Source organism: Triturus cristatus, chromosome 6, assembly GCF_964204655.1.
Source record: "Triturus cristatus chromosome 6, aTriCri1.1, whole genome shotgun sequence".
Lineage (NCBI taxonomy): Eukaryota > Metazoa > Chordata > Amphibia > Caudata > Salamandridae > Triturus > Triturus cristatus.
In genome coordinates, this window is record NC_140589.1 from 964,822,230 (window position 1) to 964,840,144 (window position 17,915).

At 44.2% G+C, this 17,915-nt stretch overlaps 1 protein-coding gene across 4 annotated transcripts in view; it reads left to right on the top strand.

The window, feature by feature from the left end:
* The window catches only part of HIVEP2 (HIVEP zinc finger 2), a 453,335-nt gene that overhangs the window by 120,838 nt on the left and 314,582 nt on the right, over positions 1-17,915 (top strand). For 2 of the 4 annotated variants that reach the window (XM_085611672.1, XM_085611673.1), the window contains exon 2: positions 6,244-6,333. The gene's annotated coding sequence lies outside the window, so the exon portion shown is untranslated. The remainder of the gene's footprint in view (positions 1-6,243; positions 6,334-17,915) is intronic. The other 2 variants (XM_085611675.1, XM_085611674.1) reach the window with 1 other exon arrangement.

Consider the following 17,915-nt stretch of genomic DNA (forward strand, 5'->3'; position numbering starts at 1 on the left):
CGCATGCAAACTCAGATGAGCCCGGGTGCATGCATGTATGTGTCCTATAACATTTGTCGCATCATAACAGGCCGTAGCCAGTTTCCATGTTGGGATTTGTTTTAGTGCACATTCGGTGATCAGAATGAACATCAGTCCAAGGCTTAGGTCTAACAGGCTGTAATGAAGATGGACAAAGCTCAATTTCAGAGCCAATAGAGCAATATCTGGTCTAGCCTGGTCATAGGTGTATCTTCGGGGGGGGATGTTTGGAGTGTTAAAACCCTCTAAAAAATTTACTATTTAATAAATAGGTACAGGAGTTTTCAGTCGGGTGTGATAAGGTGTCTTGAATTTCACCTGGGATTTTTAAATACTCAAACAAAAACACAGATACATATACTCTCATCTCTGTTTTAAAGATCTTAGAACATGGTTATTTTACAGAATACTACGGCATATGTACAAGGAAATGGTGCAGTGCAGCGCTGTGGCAAATTTTGCAGCACCTCACTGCATCATTTAAAAAATGCAGGGATGTGCCGTTACAAGAATACAGTGCACCCCTGTGTATTGCCTTGCAATTGCGCTAAAAAATAGCTGCCTAGCGCCAACACAGAAGGCTTCCCTTCCTGCACATAAACAATCAATAATGGCTATTTGCTACTTCTATGTGTACTACAGAACGCCGCTCACGTAAGAAAAGCAAAATCGAGGAGAAATAAAAGTATTTCTCCTTGTGGCAATCGAATGCCTGTGTGTGCATGTCATTAGTTTTTGGTGCTGCCTCAGATTTACACATCCTTGTAAATCCGGGGCAGCCTAAAAAACTAATGGGTGTTGCAGTGGAACGCCCACAGAAACAGCCACAGCACGCCTCTTTCATGGAGATACCTGCGTGAAAGGGTACCATATTTACAAAGCGGTGTTAAGCCATGTAATCCAGACTCCTTTCTCTTTCCACTGCCTCTTAAGCCCCCCTCATGCATTGCCTCTCATATGATTAACGCAAGTGTCGGAAAATCTGACCCATATTCCCCCGCCCCTTCCTTCTTACTGCCCAAGCTACTCCCCTGAGCCAGGTGTGATTGTTGCAACCAGTGCCTACGATTCAGTAGGTCGCAGCATGATGCATTACTTTTTGGTTAGCAGATTAGCTGTTGAGGCATCACGTCTGTAGCATGTTTGTCTATAGTTATTGCTGGATTTACCTCTGCATGCACCACTGTCCCACCGTTGCTTGAGAGAATGCATTTTTCACCCTAAGCAGAAAGTGCAGCTAATAAAGTATTAATATTACATCTGTGGAAATTTAGATGAAGTAGGTAGTCAAATGGAATACTTGAACATTTTAGTGGCTAGTGTGGGAGAGAGCATGTCTCTTTGTAATGTGGTTAGCCTCAGAAAATGTATGCAGAAGTCCAAGTGGTGGAGGGTGACTTCTCACCCACACCATACAGCATGAGAAGTCTGCTTGAACACTTGTCTCTGCGACTGAGGAGGGAATTATGGTGGGGTAAGAGGTAAGAGATTGCAAAAAAAAAACATTAACGCTGTTGGTAGAAAAGGGTTGGTAAGGCATTGGGAAAACAGGGTTGAACTGATGAATATAGACTATGGGAGGGTGAGATGAGCCAGGGTGCTTCTGTGGGAGCTGCACTCCTTTCAATCCAAGTTTGCGCCCTCATTTGGGCTCTCCTGTAGTAAAAAAGGATTGAGGGGAGCTGAGCATTCAATACAAGCGGGCATTTTCAATCATTTCCGATTCATGCCTGAAGAATTCACAGCATGGCGATAAATCGCTTTAAAAAGCTTACATCTCCATCCTGAATCTTGTCTTAAGCTCCTCAAAACAGAACAAGCACTTGCAATGCAATAGTTCTCACATTTACGCAAGTTTGAGCTATTGACATTGCAAATGACAATGCATTTTATTTTTGTTTTCGTTTTTAAAACATAAATAAAAGGCCTTGTCATTTGCAATGTCAATAGCTCAAACTCGCATAAATGCGAGACCTATTGCATTACAAATGCTTGTTGCTACGTGTGCAGTTCATTTTTAAAGGTATTTACGTTTCGCTGTACATTACAAAAATAATAATGATATCCTTTGACACTGCCTTTATCCCATGGGGCAAGACTGTCACTTATTTCTCATAACCTTACCTTTGCATCCCACCCACCTGGGGATACCACTTTTCCCTGAGAAAAATACAAACCCGCAGGTCTCGTTTTAACATTCTTCAAAGCCCAGGACATGATTCTTAAATAGAACTTTATATTAAATCATTTGTATTTCTTTTTAACTTGACCTTTCCTGTTTGTTTACTTTATCTCTCACTCTGGAGTCACTAAGGCAGCAGTAAATCTCATTTTAAAGTGTTTTCATGACTTGATCCTTTACTCTTCCCTCCCGATCCACACTCCGCATAATCCTGGCAATGACATTACCTGACACCGCAACACACTCAAACCGCTTCTTTAAATCAGGTGTTAACTCTTTCGAGATTACCTACCCTCTAAACCTTTCTAAATACTCAAAGAAAATTTTGAAACCCAAACTGTTGAGAGATTTCCCTGAATCACTTTTTGCAGACCAGTACCACTGCATGCAGAAAGTAGCCCTTAAAACAGACCTCTTCCTCTTTACACACTCCACCGACCTTTGGTACATTTCCATATAAAATAGGTTTCAAGCTTCCTCAGTGTCAAATATCCCCTTTAGATGTAAAATAAAAATGACCCCCCCCCCCTTCCTTGACCTACCTGGTAATCTCGCAATATCCATCTTCGATAACAGGAAAATCATGTTCCAAGCAAACTCAAAGATCCTGGCCTTGGTTACATTATCTTTCCCTCTTTCAAACCCCTCCCAACTAACTCATTTCCCAACCCTTCGGGTTCTCTCACCGTCCTACCCTTCTACCGCTTCCTCAACTCTGCTCAGCATGCAACCCTTCACATCTCTGACTTTTTCTCCACTCAACACAACTTCATCCCCCATATACTATCCAACTCCCCACCACACTTCCTACAGAAGCAATCACTTTCCTAAACCCTCTCACCTTATTTCTCCTCTTATTCCCTCTACACCCACATCCGACTCCTTGAAACCATGAGCTTATCCAACACCTACCACAAAAAATAACACCAGCTTCAGCCCTCCCCAGTACACCACTGGCCTCTCCCTGCTCCCCTGTCCTCTATTTCTCATCTCATTAAGAAACTAGACATCCTTACCCAGGGTTTCTCTCATTTCAGCAACTCGTTTACCTCCCACAAATGCTACCCACCACATCCGGCGCAGTTCAAGAACCTCTTTCCAAACACATTCCCTAGGGACAATTGTTCATCCAGACCCAAATGGGCTCATTCCCAACTCAAAGAGCATGAAATACTCAAACTTGTAAAAAGCTATGAAAACACCAAGTCCTCCGACACTGATATCCACACTCAAACAGAAAACAGTCTTTCTATCCCCACTATTAATGATACCCGAGATCCATTTCTCATGCCCACCTAAAATCTCAAATTATCTGCAAACCTGATGTATATTACCAATCCTCCTATCGGACAAACTAAGCATAAACTCGCCAATTCCTCCCTCACTTGCATGGTGAATAACTTTGCTCTGCAGTCAAACACTCCCTCGAGATGTCAGACATAATCATCGACCACAATATCGACATCCTGGTCATCAACAAAACCTGGTTGATTGATACTGCAAACAGTGTTCCTTTGCCCTTGCTAACCTCTTTCTACTCCATTCTGAGAAATGACTGGGTAGGCAGACAAGGCAGGAGATTAGCAATCATATACAGAAACTTTCTGAGCTGCAGGCTTTGCCCCAATACCCGCTTTCAATCCTTTGAGTGTTTACCATTGTAAATAATCTTACGAGATACCTCTAACCTCATGTTTAACGTTATCTACCCTCCCCCATCACTGACCCATTTAAATCAACACCTTCATCGAAGAGTCCATTGAATTCCACCCAGCACAATTAATCAGTTCGGACAACGCCCTCTTCCTCGGTGACTTTAACCTCCACTGGGGTGCTGAAGAAAATAAACCACCGACAACTATGCTGCTTTTCATATGCCAATGACCTCCACCAACACAGCCAGAAACCAAGGCACTGCCAAGGCGCCACTCTCGGCTCTTTAGCAATTGCCTGTAAACCTCAGTAAATGCAGTTGTGTCAACATCTGGCTGTAGTCAGCAATCACAAAATATGCCCAAAATTAATAAAAATTGATGTACTGATATTGAGTATTAATTCAGTTTAACTTGTAAGCACTAAAACTCTTCCTTGGCTAACAGTCGAGAAGAGAGACCTCAAAAAGTCTGTTTCCATACATGCCAGAGTGACACACAAACCCTATTCAGTCGCTACGCCCCAGTCAGTGATCTGTCTAACATGAGCATGTCCCTGGTAAGGTACATCAATAATAAAGTGCTAAGATATGTGAATGTATCGGCATCTATACAGGGCAAACCTCGCTAGTAAGCAGCAGTGCAATGTAGAGTAGATTGGGGAAGAGTAGTTGCAAAGTGAGAACAAGGAAGACAGTTTTGCTAATGGGAGGGTTATCCTCACTGGCATCCATGTGATATAAGCAATATCAGCGGTCACTTTTGCACAAGCTGTTTCTTGGGAAATTGGTGTCATAATATCATCTGACATAAATATTGTGTCTTAAATATGGTTTACAAAAATGTCGCCCCGTTGGAGCTAACAGAAAAACTACACCCAGTGGAGCAATATTATTGTAAACTATGTTTAGGAGACAATATGTCAGACAATATTTCTGTAGACTAAAGGTTCTTAACCTGTGGTCCGAGAACCCCCTGGGGGTCCATGAATCCTACTCAGGTAGTCTGCGACTGTATTACAAAATTAGATAATATTAATATTAAAAGGAATACATTAAAATATTGAAGTATATACAAATAAAGAAGCAACATTGAAAATGTCAAAACCTTTTCAATATTTGATTGTGAATTAAACACAATTATTCAATATTTGAGCATTTGTTTGGTGTATACTTTGTAATTTTATGTATTGTTTTGAGAGTAAAATCATAGAAATTGCTTAGGCTGGGGGTCCCCAGCTTCCAATAATGACTCTGTGGGGGTCCCCAGATTTCAGTAATGATTCAGCTGGGTCCACATGTTCAGAACAACTGCTGAAACAACTGCTGAAACACAGTGCTTCTTGATAACTGAAAAATGATGCAGACCACAGGGACACTCTTAGGCGACCCTCCCCACGCCCCATCTCCTGCGTCACCTTAAAACCAGGCAAATCCATTAAACACCCTTTTCTTTGAGCTCTACCCAGTGTAGCACCATCCTCAATTTTTGGTAGCCACATTGGAAATGTCTGACTAGTTGTTTTGATTTACCAAAATTCACAGTCCATCATGACCCTAATCCTCTCTACAACTGATTCACAGGGCTATGTATCAAGGAAACATGCTTTGCTAGACACTCATTTAGCTCTTTCTGTCAAGAGTAAATCTGTTTTGGCCAAATTGCTTTATTGTGCCAGCGAATTTGTTTTTTTGCACGGAACTCTCATTATGGCACCAGTTTATCATATCCATGCATAGTTCTGTGGCAGAACTGTTCTGCAAAACAGAGGTGGGAGGTTGATATTGCCAGTAAATTCAGTGGGACTAAGCCCATAATGATGTGTATGTTTCCAGTGTGCCTGTCCAGGTTTGTCTACGCCAGTTGCTGGACACATTAAAATGTTATTATATTCGATAACCAAATTACTCAACTAGAAAAGATTACACAATTGAATACATAAACGTGTGGAGAGGGGCCTCACTTAACCTCATATAACAACACAATATTCTCCGAATTTTGATTTGTTCATCCCTGTTAATACCAGAAAGAAACATTTCAGTTGAAGGGAAATGTAAAATGGCTCGGTTCATGGCAGGTGTTCGTGTGTTGTGGTCAGTGTTTCTGGTGCTGCCTGTGGACGCTCTGCCCTGCTATCTAACAACAGCAACACTGACTGCAGGTCTCTGGGAAGGAAGTCTAAATGTAGGCTGTTGAATAATCCCTCTGGGGGCCCTGCTGCTATTTTTATGCCGGGATATGCGTCATCGGTGGGTATTTTCTCTGGTGACTCGCTTACATCAGTAAGTCTCCTACCATGCGCTCTAGCAGTCACTGATTTATGATTGATGTGGATTTCTGGCTGCTGCTTAATTTCCCTTTTCTTTCTTTTTGTGCGGATGGCTTCAGAGAGCGGACAATGGGAATTTCCAGGCTGCGGCTGCCGCATTCTTGGCGTGACGACTGAGGACATGGGACTGCCGTGCTGAGGTGGGGCAGGTAATACGGCTCTGTTATCAGTGGTGGCAACGCGGGGGGCGGGGAGGGGGTGCATGGAGGTCCGGTGGGAGGAGGACGAGGGTTTCCTTGAGCGCGCGTCACTGTACACATGACAGACCCGCCCGCCCCGGTGACCTGCAGAGTGTTGCCGCTGGCACGGCAGAGGGTACCGGGGTGGCACTGGGGCGCCGTGGCTTCTGTCACGCCTCAGACGCCCCAGCGCGCGGCTCACGTGCATGCCTTCATTCATGTTTGCCTCTGCAGACCGGGATGTGCTTGTCCAGCAGACACTTGTTCGTTGCCACGCGCGTTCACGCTCCTCAGGTGACACGAGACATTGACTGATTCAGGTACAAAATGTCACTCAAGTGTAGAATTCTGCATTTTACAACGATACAAGGGATGACTGATAAATGCATTGTTTTCTGGCTGTATTGTTATTGTTGTGCTTATAATCATCATTATTAGTATATTATTGGCACAGTGTGTGATCATGAAAAAGATAAATGCAAGAAATGTGCACGCCTAAATTTATGAGAGCTTTTTAAATTGCTTATATGAAGTCTGTTCATCAGATATGGGGTTTTCCACAAAAAAGCAATTATTCAGCTGTTTCTAGGTCTGGGTGAACGCTTGATGCCTTAGTTTAGGTGGTATCAACAGTCCTATGTCACACCATAATTTGAGTGCAGTGTATGTTGTTTCAACAGTAGGACATGGGGTTGTAGCCTCGTGATTGTTACACTGTGCTGGGTATGCAGTGTTCCATATTCGCCCAGAGGTGCCTACCGGGCCCGGTACAGAAGCGTTAAATGTGGGACATGTTGTAGCAGAGACAGAAGGGTATGATAAAGATGGTAGCTCCATGTCTCTCTGTCTCACACACACTTTTAAAATATGATATGTAATAAATACTTATCTCATGGGGCAGCATAGCTTTCCTGTGCTTTAGAGATCTACGTTCCTCTCAGAAGATGCGCACATCATAAGCTCTCCTGCTCTGAAGGCAACAGTAGAACTTCCAGCTCACAGGGTATCATCATGTGTTACACAATATTAGCTCCCTTCATACGGTCATACGCTGAGAAGCTGATATCACACGGTGCGCACACAATGAGCTGGGATCCCCTGCAGAGAGCAGACTTTCAGTGGCGTAACGGTAATAAGGGGGCCCCCTGCAAGGTACGTGGAGGGGCCCCCTCCGGACTCTGTCAGGATCTTTTCGGCCAAAGTGTGGTGCTCAGGGGCCCCATGGAGCTTGGCACCCCCACAGTGCGGGGGCTGTGGAGGCCTGTGTTACGCCCCTGCTTTCACCTCATTGTGTTATATAACATACAAGATGTCCAGATCTATCTGTACATCTTGTATGTTATATATTACTATAGTGGTCCAGTCCAGGTAGCATAAGGACCCAAGCCTTTTTTGCTTGAACAGTTCACCTCATTGTGTGGCATTTTTCTCAGCCACAGTCAAGCCCGGGGTGTAAAACCTCCTCAGGACATGGGTGGCTTTTTTAGGTCTAGCCTGGGCAGTGCATGCGCTGCGAGGCCTACTGTATTGGAGTAAGGATTTGAAGCCCCACCCACTCTCCGCCCATAGTTGTCATTGGCTTGTGTAATTGTCTTTCCTTAAATGCTGGCTTCTGATTTGTTAATAGACTTGCTAGTCCCTCCTTGGTACTGCCTTGCCTTCATTTGTAACCTCCCATGACGACTGGCCCTTTTACTTTGTTACACAGTACGTCTTATTTAGTCTGTAAGCACTATGTTCTTTAATGAGCATTACCTACTGCTGGCACGACATGCTTTCCTGTAACATTCAGCGCGCAATGCAGGCTTTCACTTTCCAGGCAGCCTGTCCCGTTCCAAGTAGCCCGTGGCGGTCGAAGTTGCACATTTACAAGAGTTTGAGCTATTGGCATTGTAAATGACAATGCCTTTTATTTATGTGTTAATTATCAAAACAGATAAATAAAGGGCGTTGTCATTTACAACACCAATAGCTTAAACTCTCTCAAATACGAGACCTATTGCATTGCAAATGCTTGTTCTCTGAGGGAAGGGATAGGCAGTGAGCAAAGGTGCCACAGGCTGCGCTCAGCACAAAGCCCCGCCCTTCCTCACTCAGTAAAAAAGTTTTAAAAGTTGACAAGTCTGCAACAGACCATGATGGTACCGGGTTCCAGGCCCTGGCTCCAAAGTAAATCTCACGGTTGATGTCTGATCAAGACGAAAAGAGTCACATCAGGGCACTTGGCAACCTTCAGTGGCTTGCTGTAGTACGCATTAGCCGGTTATTCTCCTGGGTCTGTTTACTAAAGAGCTGGCACCCAGTCACTCTCCCTCGGTGACTGCATTTCCTGCAGAGCATTTCATGAACCGTGATTCTTAGATGACTATACCCGGCCTCCTGCAGAGCACTGATGCTGGCTGCTGCTCCTGAAGCTTCTGTGATGGGTTCAAGTGTAAGTGGCTTTGCAATGAGTATGCCATTTCAGTTTCAGGTTTAGAGGAAGGCAGATAGCCACGCGCACGCGAATGTTTGGCATTTGTTAGACAAGTACTTGATTCAGAGCTTCCATATCAACGCAGGCGGTGCTTGCAGAGGTGTCTCTTTCACAGTGTTATGTATTCGATTAAGCAGTAGCAAAAGAATGATGCTAATCAAGATTCCACTGAGCAGGGACGTTCCCATGGACGTCGGTTCACGTGAGGGTAAGCAGGGCCAAGGGTAGCAGCAGTGACATTAGGCGTTCCCTCCTTATCACATAATATTATTGGCCTCTTGGTTAGGGTGACCAGATGTCCTGGATTTCCCCAGACGGTTCCGGTTTTTGGAGTAGTGTCCCGACACTTTTCTCCAAATTGAAGAAATGTCCCGGTTTTTGGGTAGAGCCTGGGTCATTTAAAGAAATGTCCTGGTATTTAAGGGCTGATCCGGTGAACCTGCACCTGGACCGGCCCTCTTAGAAATGGGGACAGAAGATCACTTCTTTAAATTCTCCTACTGTGCTGCTTCGCCTCATTTAAGCAGCACAGCAGGATTTAATGAGGTGTGAATCAGGGCTGCAGAGGCCATATACATTTTTTTGAAAGAACACACACACAAAAAAACTGTCAATTGGAATCCCGAATAATCCTTGAATTGGATAGCAAATTCCCCAAAGGGCTGAACAATACAGAAGACTTACATAACTTTCTGGAATCAGATAATATAACAACAGAGGCAGCCCTATCAATGATTGCATTGACTTCAACTCTAACTGTAATCCTACCATTTTAAACCCATGCAGAATATGCTATAACAGTAACATTAGATGAATGACTTAATTCATGTGCAGGTGTAGACCATATTGGTTCTTTGAGTTCTGTGTTGCTGCTATCGGGATTTAATACTACAATATCTGAATGAATCAATTCAGATTTTAAGTATATATAGTTCCTCAGCTGCTGCTATATTTTTTGTACTTCATTGATTTTTAACCCATAGTCTGACTATTTATTACATTTTTTAGCACTAGCACTTTATTAAACAGGTAAGGTTTTTTTAATCCTACCATACAGCACATAGCACTTTTTGGGAGCCCTGAACTTTCGTAACGTATAATCACTATGGTCTGAATTTTTCAGTCTATTTTATTCCATTAGCAATAGGTACATGTAATTAGGTCAGGGCATATACCTTTCCTCTATACAAATCATGACATAGAGGTCCAGCCAGAACTAGCATTCAAGCAGTAATAGGAGCAGTACTCCACAATAAAACAATTCCCTGGCTTAATATATTTACCTATCTAGTTACTGGTCAAAAAACTAATATTATAAAGTGAGATTCTTTATTGCGCATTTGCACAGCCTCAGTGTTGACATCTCTAACTAATGCATTTATGCAGGAATATGTTTTAACATTTAATATTTAATATTGTGTGTTTAATTATTTTACAGATGTGTTTTTAAGTGTTTTTTAGTGTTTTTTAAAAAACATTTATTATATTCGAAATTATTAATATATTTCAATATGTTTTTTAGTTAATGCATGATTGTATCCTTCATATTATGAGGCATCACTCCAAGATATGACTGTGTATTATCAGCTATAATGTGCAATTAATATCAACTCACCAGTTTGGTTGACAAAACAGTATTTAGCGCGCTTACAATGGACTTAATAGAGAAATTAGCGGACCTGAAGTAAGACTAGACGAAAGGTTCCAGCATAGTATGCTGTCTCTGTTTATTTGTTCAACACGTGACACGGGTGTATGACACAATGCATTATAAAAACTGAAGGCGGACTGCGTTTCTGCATGTGATGAAGGGCATCTCACTGCCCGAAATGCGTCATACGGCTATTCTAAAATAAAGAATAGTTTCTGCCATGAATCTTGGGTCCGTGACTCTCTTTCCAACCAACAGGAAGCAGGAGGGAGTCTATACTCTGATCGGATATATATATATATATATATATGTGATCAAGGCCGTCTCTTCCGGCCGAAGCGCGTCATGGCGACATGGTGATTGCAAAATAAAAATCACTCAAGACGAATTTGGGTCTACTCTTGCTTTCTTCACGTAGAACAGAGGAACAAAGGCAAGCGCACTGATATATATATATATATATATATATATTCACTGAAAAAACCATAGGTTTCAGGCACGTTATAGTTAGGAATTAGCATTTAAAAAACCTTAGAAATTCACTGAAAAAACCATAGGTTTCAGGGGCGATATAGTTAGCTGGACTTTTCACACGTACAAAACCATTGAAATTCCCCCGTTATAGTTAGTTCAGCTAACTATAACTCGCGCGCCCGCAATGCACTGCTGATGACGTCACATATTACATCACTCATGACATGGTCAGTGACATCACTGATGACATCACTGATGACATCTCAAATGACATCACTGATGACATCATCCAGTGAATGTGTGTTGTTCTGAAAATTAAATATGTTTTATATATGTATATCTCAAGGTTGGTGGAAGAATACATGGGTATATAAGTGTCTAAATGGATGATTTGTTTTTGAAAAATTGATTGTATAACTGACTGATTAAGTGTATCTTAGTGAATAGATGGCTCAGTGAGTAATGTTTAAATATGTAAATATCTGTATCAGTCTCTCACTTTGTGTATAAGTGGCTGCATGGGTTGGTGAGTAGCTACACAAGTGTCTATATAGGTTATTAGTTGTTTTTTTGAGCATCGGTATGAGTGTCTGAGTGTCTGTATGGTTCGGTGGGGGGTATTACGCAGTGCATAGGTGCATGAATGAGTGACTTACTGTTTGTATGTGTTGAAGACAGCATGTGTGCAGGACTGTATGGGTGCATGGGTGTGTTAGTGAGTGAATGACTGTCTCAATAGTGTCTTTATGAGTAACTACATATGTTTTAAACTAGTATATGTGACTATTGGTGTATATAAGTGAGTATATGTGAGAGTGAGAGATTGGAAGAGTTCCTGTATGAATAAGGTTGTGTTTCTATAAGTGATTGTTTAAAAGACTAGGGGCCATATGTAGGTAACATACCATTTACCGATTCATAAATACCGAATTTTACCGATTCGGTATTTATGAATCGGTAAATAGTATGTAGGTAAATAATCGGTAATTATTACCGAATCGGTAAATATCGGTATTTATGAATCGGTATTTACCGAATCGGTAATAATGCATCCCTTCCCATTCATTCCTATGGGCCTGGAGGCCCATAGGAATGAATGGGAAGCCAGTTACTATTACCGATTCGGTAAATACCGAATCGGTAATAGGGGAGGCATTATCATGGGTGGCAGGGTGTCACATTGACACCCTGTTGCACCCCTGATTCGTGCATGTGTGCACATGTGGCGCACATACATGCCCTAAGGGCATGTATGTCTGCCACATGGCACTTTTAAATCAGCAAACTATAGCTGTTTGCAAGGTATTCGTTATTTATCACCAACCTGTATTTGGTGGTAAATACCGAATTCTTAATACTAATATTCACTCTTTTGAGTGCTCCCTACATATGATTTCAGGATTCGGTAATTTACCGAATCTGTATTTTACCGATTCGGTATTTTACCGATCCATTACCGATTCGGTAAATTACAGAATCCTGAAATCATGCCTCCTACATCGCAAATGCCTAAATACCGGTCGGTAACGCGATATTTACCGAATTTCGGCCGTTACCGACCGGCATTTAGCTACCTACATGAGGCCCTAGGTATGTATAAGTTTCTGTAGAAGTAAGTGTGGTGGTGTGTGTATAACTGTATATGCAAGTAAATGGATGTTTGATTCTTTATTAGCATGAGTGACTATGCGTGTGAGTAAATCTATGAATGAGTGACATTGTGTAACAGGATGTATAGGTGTATGAGTACATATGATGAGTGAGTACATGTATGAGTGACTGTATAGGACTGTTGGTGAATGAGTGGATGTGTATGTGGATCTTAGAATTACTGAATAGGTTGCTGTAACTGGTATTGGTATGTCCATTGTTTTGAAACTTTTAGTTTCTATTTTTGAATGTGTGTATCAAAGGTTATATTAGGGTGAGAGGAGGTCTGCCACTCAATCACAAGGATGATGCCATCAGTGATGTCATCAGTGATGTCATTTGAGATGTCATCAGCGATGTCATGAGTGATGTCATTGACCATGTCACGAGTGATGTAATATGTGACGTCATCAGCAGTGCATTATTTATTTAATTTATTTAAAGATTTGTAAAGCGCCTGGTGACCCGAAGGCATCCCCGCGCTGTGAGAGCTTGAGATAGGCCAAGAGGGGAGGAAAAAACTTATTTAGGGAAAAGCAGAGTTTTGAGCTGCTTGCGAAAACGAAAGTAGCAGGGTTCCAACTTGCGGGCGTGCGAGTTATAGTTAGCTGAACTAACTATAACGGGGGAATTTCAATGGTTTTGTATGAGTGAAAAGTCCAGCTAACGCCCCTGAAACCTATGGTTTTTTCAGTGAATTTTTAAGGTTTTTTAAATGCTAATTCCTAACTATAACGTGCCTGAAACCTATGGTTTTTTCAGTGAATTTCAAAGGTTTTTTAAATGCTAATTTCTAACTATGCCTACAGAGATAGGACATGTGAAGAAAGAGGAAAAAATTCACAGAAAGAAAAAAAGAAATGCAGAAAGAAGCAACAGAAGTCCTCAAAGACGAAGAAAAGTGCAAGAAGAAGGATAATGTGCAGAAAGAACAAACAGAAGAGCAGAAAGAAGCCTTGTTGCAAAATCATCCTGTACCCTCAACTTTTTCAGACCGATACTGGTGGTAACTGAGTCTGACTAACCAGTCCTAGAGCCAGTGCTATGTTAAAAGACACTCAGAATACAGTGAAAACACCTACATACACTAGGGAACACTATGCATTGGGGTCCCCCTGTGATTAGCATGACCTCCTCTGTAAGCCCCTAGTATATAATAGGGCAGGGGGATTAAAACTACCTCTTAAAACGCGCCACAGGGCGTGTTTGCACACGTCACCTCAGGACCCGTTCCCTCCCTTCCCCACTGTGTAAACACACCCTGTGGCCGTTTTAATTTGGGAGATTTAAGTCCCCTGTAATCCTGAGGGTCCCTAGGGTCCAACTAGACCACTAAGTACCTACAGTAAGCGCCACAGAACTGCGTTGCAGAGAGATGTAAAAAGGGGCACGGCCTAGACCTCCTCTCTGCAACGCAGAGCAGTGGCGCTTACTGGAAGCACCTGGTGGGCTAGTTGGCCCTCAGGGTCCCTCAGGATTGAAGGTGAATTATTTCCCCAACCTAAAACGTGCCACAGGGCGTTTGCACAAGTTAACTCAGGCCCTGCCCCCTCCCTTCACCACTGTGTAAACACTCCCTGTGGCCGTTTTTAGTTGGGAGATTAAGTTCATTTGAATCCTGAGTGTCCCTAGGGTCCAAGTAGCCCACTAGGTACCTCCAGTAAGCGCCACAGAGCTGCGTTGCAGAGAGGTGTAAAAAGTGGCCCGGCCTGGACCACCTCTCTGCAACGCAGCTCAGTGGCGCTTACTGGAAGCACCTGGTGGGCTAGTTAGCCCACAGGAGCCCTCAGGATTGAAGGGGAATTATTTCCCCAAATTAAAACGAGCCGTAGGGCGTGTTTGTACACGTCACCTCAGGCCCCGTCCCCTCCCTTCAACACTGTGTAAACGCACCCTGTGGCTGTTTTAAGTTGGGAGATTAAGTCCCATTGAATCCTAGGGGTCCCTAGGGGCAAAATAGCTCACTAGGTACGTCCAGTAAGCGCCATTGTAGAGAGGTGTAAAAAGGGGCACCCCCTGCACCACCTCTCTGCAACGCAGAGCAGTGGCGCTTACTGGAAGCACCTGGTGGGCTAGTTGGCCCCCAGGGTCCCTCAGGATTGAAAGGGAATTATTTTCCCAACTTAAAACGCGCCACAGGGCGTGCTTGCACACGTCACCTCAGGCCCCGTCCCCTCCCTTCACCACTGTGTAAACGCGCCCTGTGGCCGTTCTAAGTTGAGAGATTAAGTCCCCTTGAATCCTAAGGGTCCCTAGGGTCAAACTAGCCCATTAGGTACCTCCAGTAAGTGCCACAGAGCTGCGCTGCAGAGAGGTTTAAAAAAGGGGCGTGGCCTCAGAACACCTGTCTGCAACGCAGCTCCCTGGCGCATACTGGAGATACCTGTTGGGCTAGTCGGCCCTCAGGGACCCTCAGTATTGAAGGGGAATTAATTCCCCAACTTACAACTGGCCAGGGGGCGCGTTTGCAGAGTGCTGCAAGGAGGGGGCGTGGCCTCCGGCGCGAAGCCTGTCTTTTATTTATTTTATTTTTTTAAGAAGGGGGGCTGTGTGGCCCCCCTTCTTTTTCTAATTTATTGGCCCTGGGGACCCCATCCCCCAGGGCCTGCCCCCTAATTTTATTGAGGGAGCCCCCCTCCCAAGACCTTAATTGGCCCCGATGACTCCAACCCCCAGGGGCCGGCCTTTGTTTTTAATTATTTTTAGAAATATATATATTTATAGAAACACCTAGGACCTGCTGGACAAACCGTATGTACCTATCACCATGACGATTTACGTGATATTCATTAAAAGGCGACTATGCATACAATGAATCCATGTGGAATGTATTTACACCGCTAGTGAAGCTCTGACGTGTCTGATGCCCTACCGTGCCCAATCCCGGCGCCCCCGCCGGTGGGTACTCTCCAAGTAGACACCCTTGTTGTTTATTTATAGAAACATGGGTAGCTTTGACGGGCACATTTAATACACACGCACACCAAGCCATTCAAAGGGGATGCGACAAAAATTCAACCAAAACTATGCAAGAAACCCCCCTCACGGTTAATAAAACACACATCCACCGCCGGATGTGTAATACTTTTTATTTCACTCTCTGGAAAGGAGACGAACCTCACTTGAGAGTCACAGCACACTCCTGGCTGAGCCCAATGCTGTGTTCCACCCACCAGTGCCCGCCGAGTGCCACACACCTCTGTGTTGTATTCCACCAGCTAGTGCGTATGCTATGACACTCTCTAGCCCATGTGCACTGTAACACCACACCGTGAATATGTCATGCCACACTTGCCTTCGCACAGGTTATATTGCCCCATCTAACGTGCCTTCCTCGATGCCTATGTTATAACGCACAGCGCTATGCCATAATATTACAATCTGGGATCCATATCTTTGTCACAGTGCATATACAACGTTACACTCCCCAGCACATATTTTATATTACAACTTTAGAGACTAGTTAGGTTACACAACACTGCCCTGTGCATATTACCCTCCAAGGCGCATATCGCATAGCACGCGCTAGTGCCTGTGCTATCTCGCGCTCTCCAATGAATCTGTCATTGCGCACAATGTATTTATTGCATATTATATTTCACGCCCCGGTTCATCTTATATCACACTTTTTGGTGCATTGTTTATACCATACACTATATCTAGTTTTCATTTTCAATCGTGCTCTCAGGACTATGTTCTATATAACACTCGGTTCACCTACCCTTTTCACGGGCATTACATTTTGCGATGCGGGGTGGAGGGTCAGGGGAAGCTTCTGCCAAGTGAACCCAGAGTCACAGTCACAAACGTCCTCTTCTTCCTGAATAAAAGTGAGATTATGCTGCATACTTGTTCATATTTTAAGTAGTTCGCACAGACACACATTTTAAAAACAATAAAGTTCCTAATACCCACCTTCTCTGGACAGTTAGCTTGCTGCCCCATCACCTCCTCCCTATCCTCTGTTGTATGAATCCATGGACTAGCCTCCTCCCTCCTGCCATGCATGGTCTGATGTGCTGCCACTGCCCTCCATTTAGCATGATGTACCAGTCCCACCTGCCTAGCATTGTCAGATGACTGTAACCTGTCCCTGCCACCTCCACCCTGCCTGTCCACATGCCATGCCCCTATCCCCTTCCTCCTGTCCTCCATGGTCCATTTTACTGCCACACCCTTCTGCCCTCCGTGGTCTGTTGTGCTGCAACTACTCCTCCTGCCTGCCCCGCGCGGTCTGTTGTGAGGCCCCTTCCCCTGAACTCTCTTGTCTGTGCCCAGGTCCTGAGCCTCCCTTCTATCCTCCATGGTCCTTTGTGCATGCCCCTGCACCCTCCTTCTTGCCCATCATAGCTATTGTGCTGCTACTAACCCTACCGCTTGCCATGCATGGTCTTCTGTGCTGCCACAGCCCCTCCCACCTTCCCTGTGTGTCAGCTAGCTGCCCCTGACCCCTCCCACCTTCCCTCCATGGTGTGTGTGCATACCATCATAGTCTCACTGTTGCTCTCCATGGTGTGTCTTGTTTCTAGTGCCCATCCTGCCTGACCTCCATGGTCATCTTACTGCTCCTGCCCTGCCCCCTTGCCCCCAGCCCTCTGTTTCCATGTGCAGACCCCTATTCCCTCCCTCCTGGCTTGTCTGTTCCATTGTAATGCCCCTGATCCGTTCCTCCTGCCCTTTATGGTCTGTTATGCTGCAGCTTTCTCTCCTGTCTGTCCATTATGGTCAGCTAGCTACCATTGCCTCTTTCCCCTCTGTTCTCTGTTGTCCATGTGCATGGTCCTGTCCCCTCCGTATTGCTTTCTATGGATTGTTGTGCTGCACTCCCGTCCCGCATGCCCTGTGTGGTGTATTGTGCTCCTGCAAACCCTGATGCCTGCCCTGTAGGGTCAGTTTGGTGCACCTCTCCATGTCCCGCCTGTCCTCTGTTATCCGAGCCCATGTCCCTACCCCAATTCCTCCTGCCTTCCATGATCCAATGTACCATACTTGCGAACATTTTGAACTTGGTAAGAGGGAGATTTAGAAAAAAAACTGGGGTATTGATTTTCCCCTTTGAGTTACATTGAAAAAGAGGAGATTGTAGACAGGAGACAGATCAAATAAAGTCCATTTAAGCTTAAAAACATTGGACGTTTCCTTCTGCCCACAATGGTCTATTATATTGCCACAGCCTCTCTTGCCAGTCCTGTATTGTTGGTTTGTTGCTCCTGCCCCCCTTTCCACTGCCCTCCATAGTCTGTTTTGCTGCCACTGCCCTTCCTGCCTGCCCAGTTTGGTCAAATTGTTGCCTCTGCACCC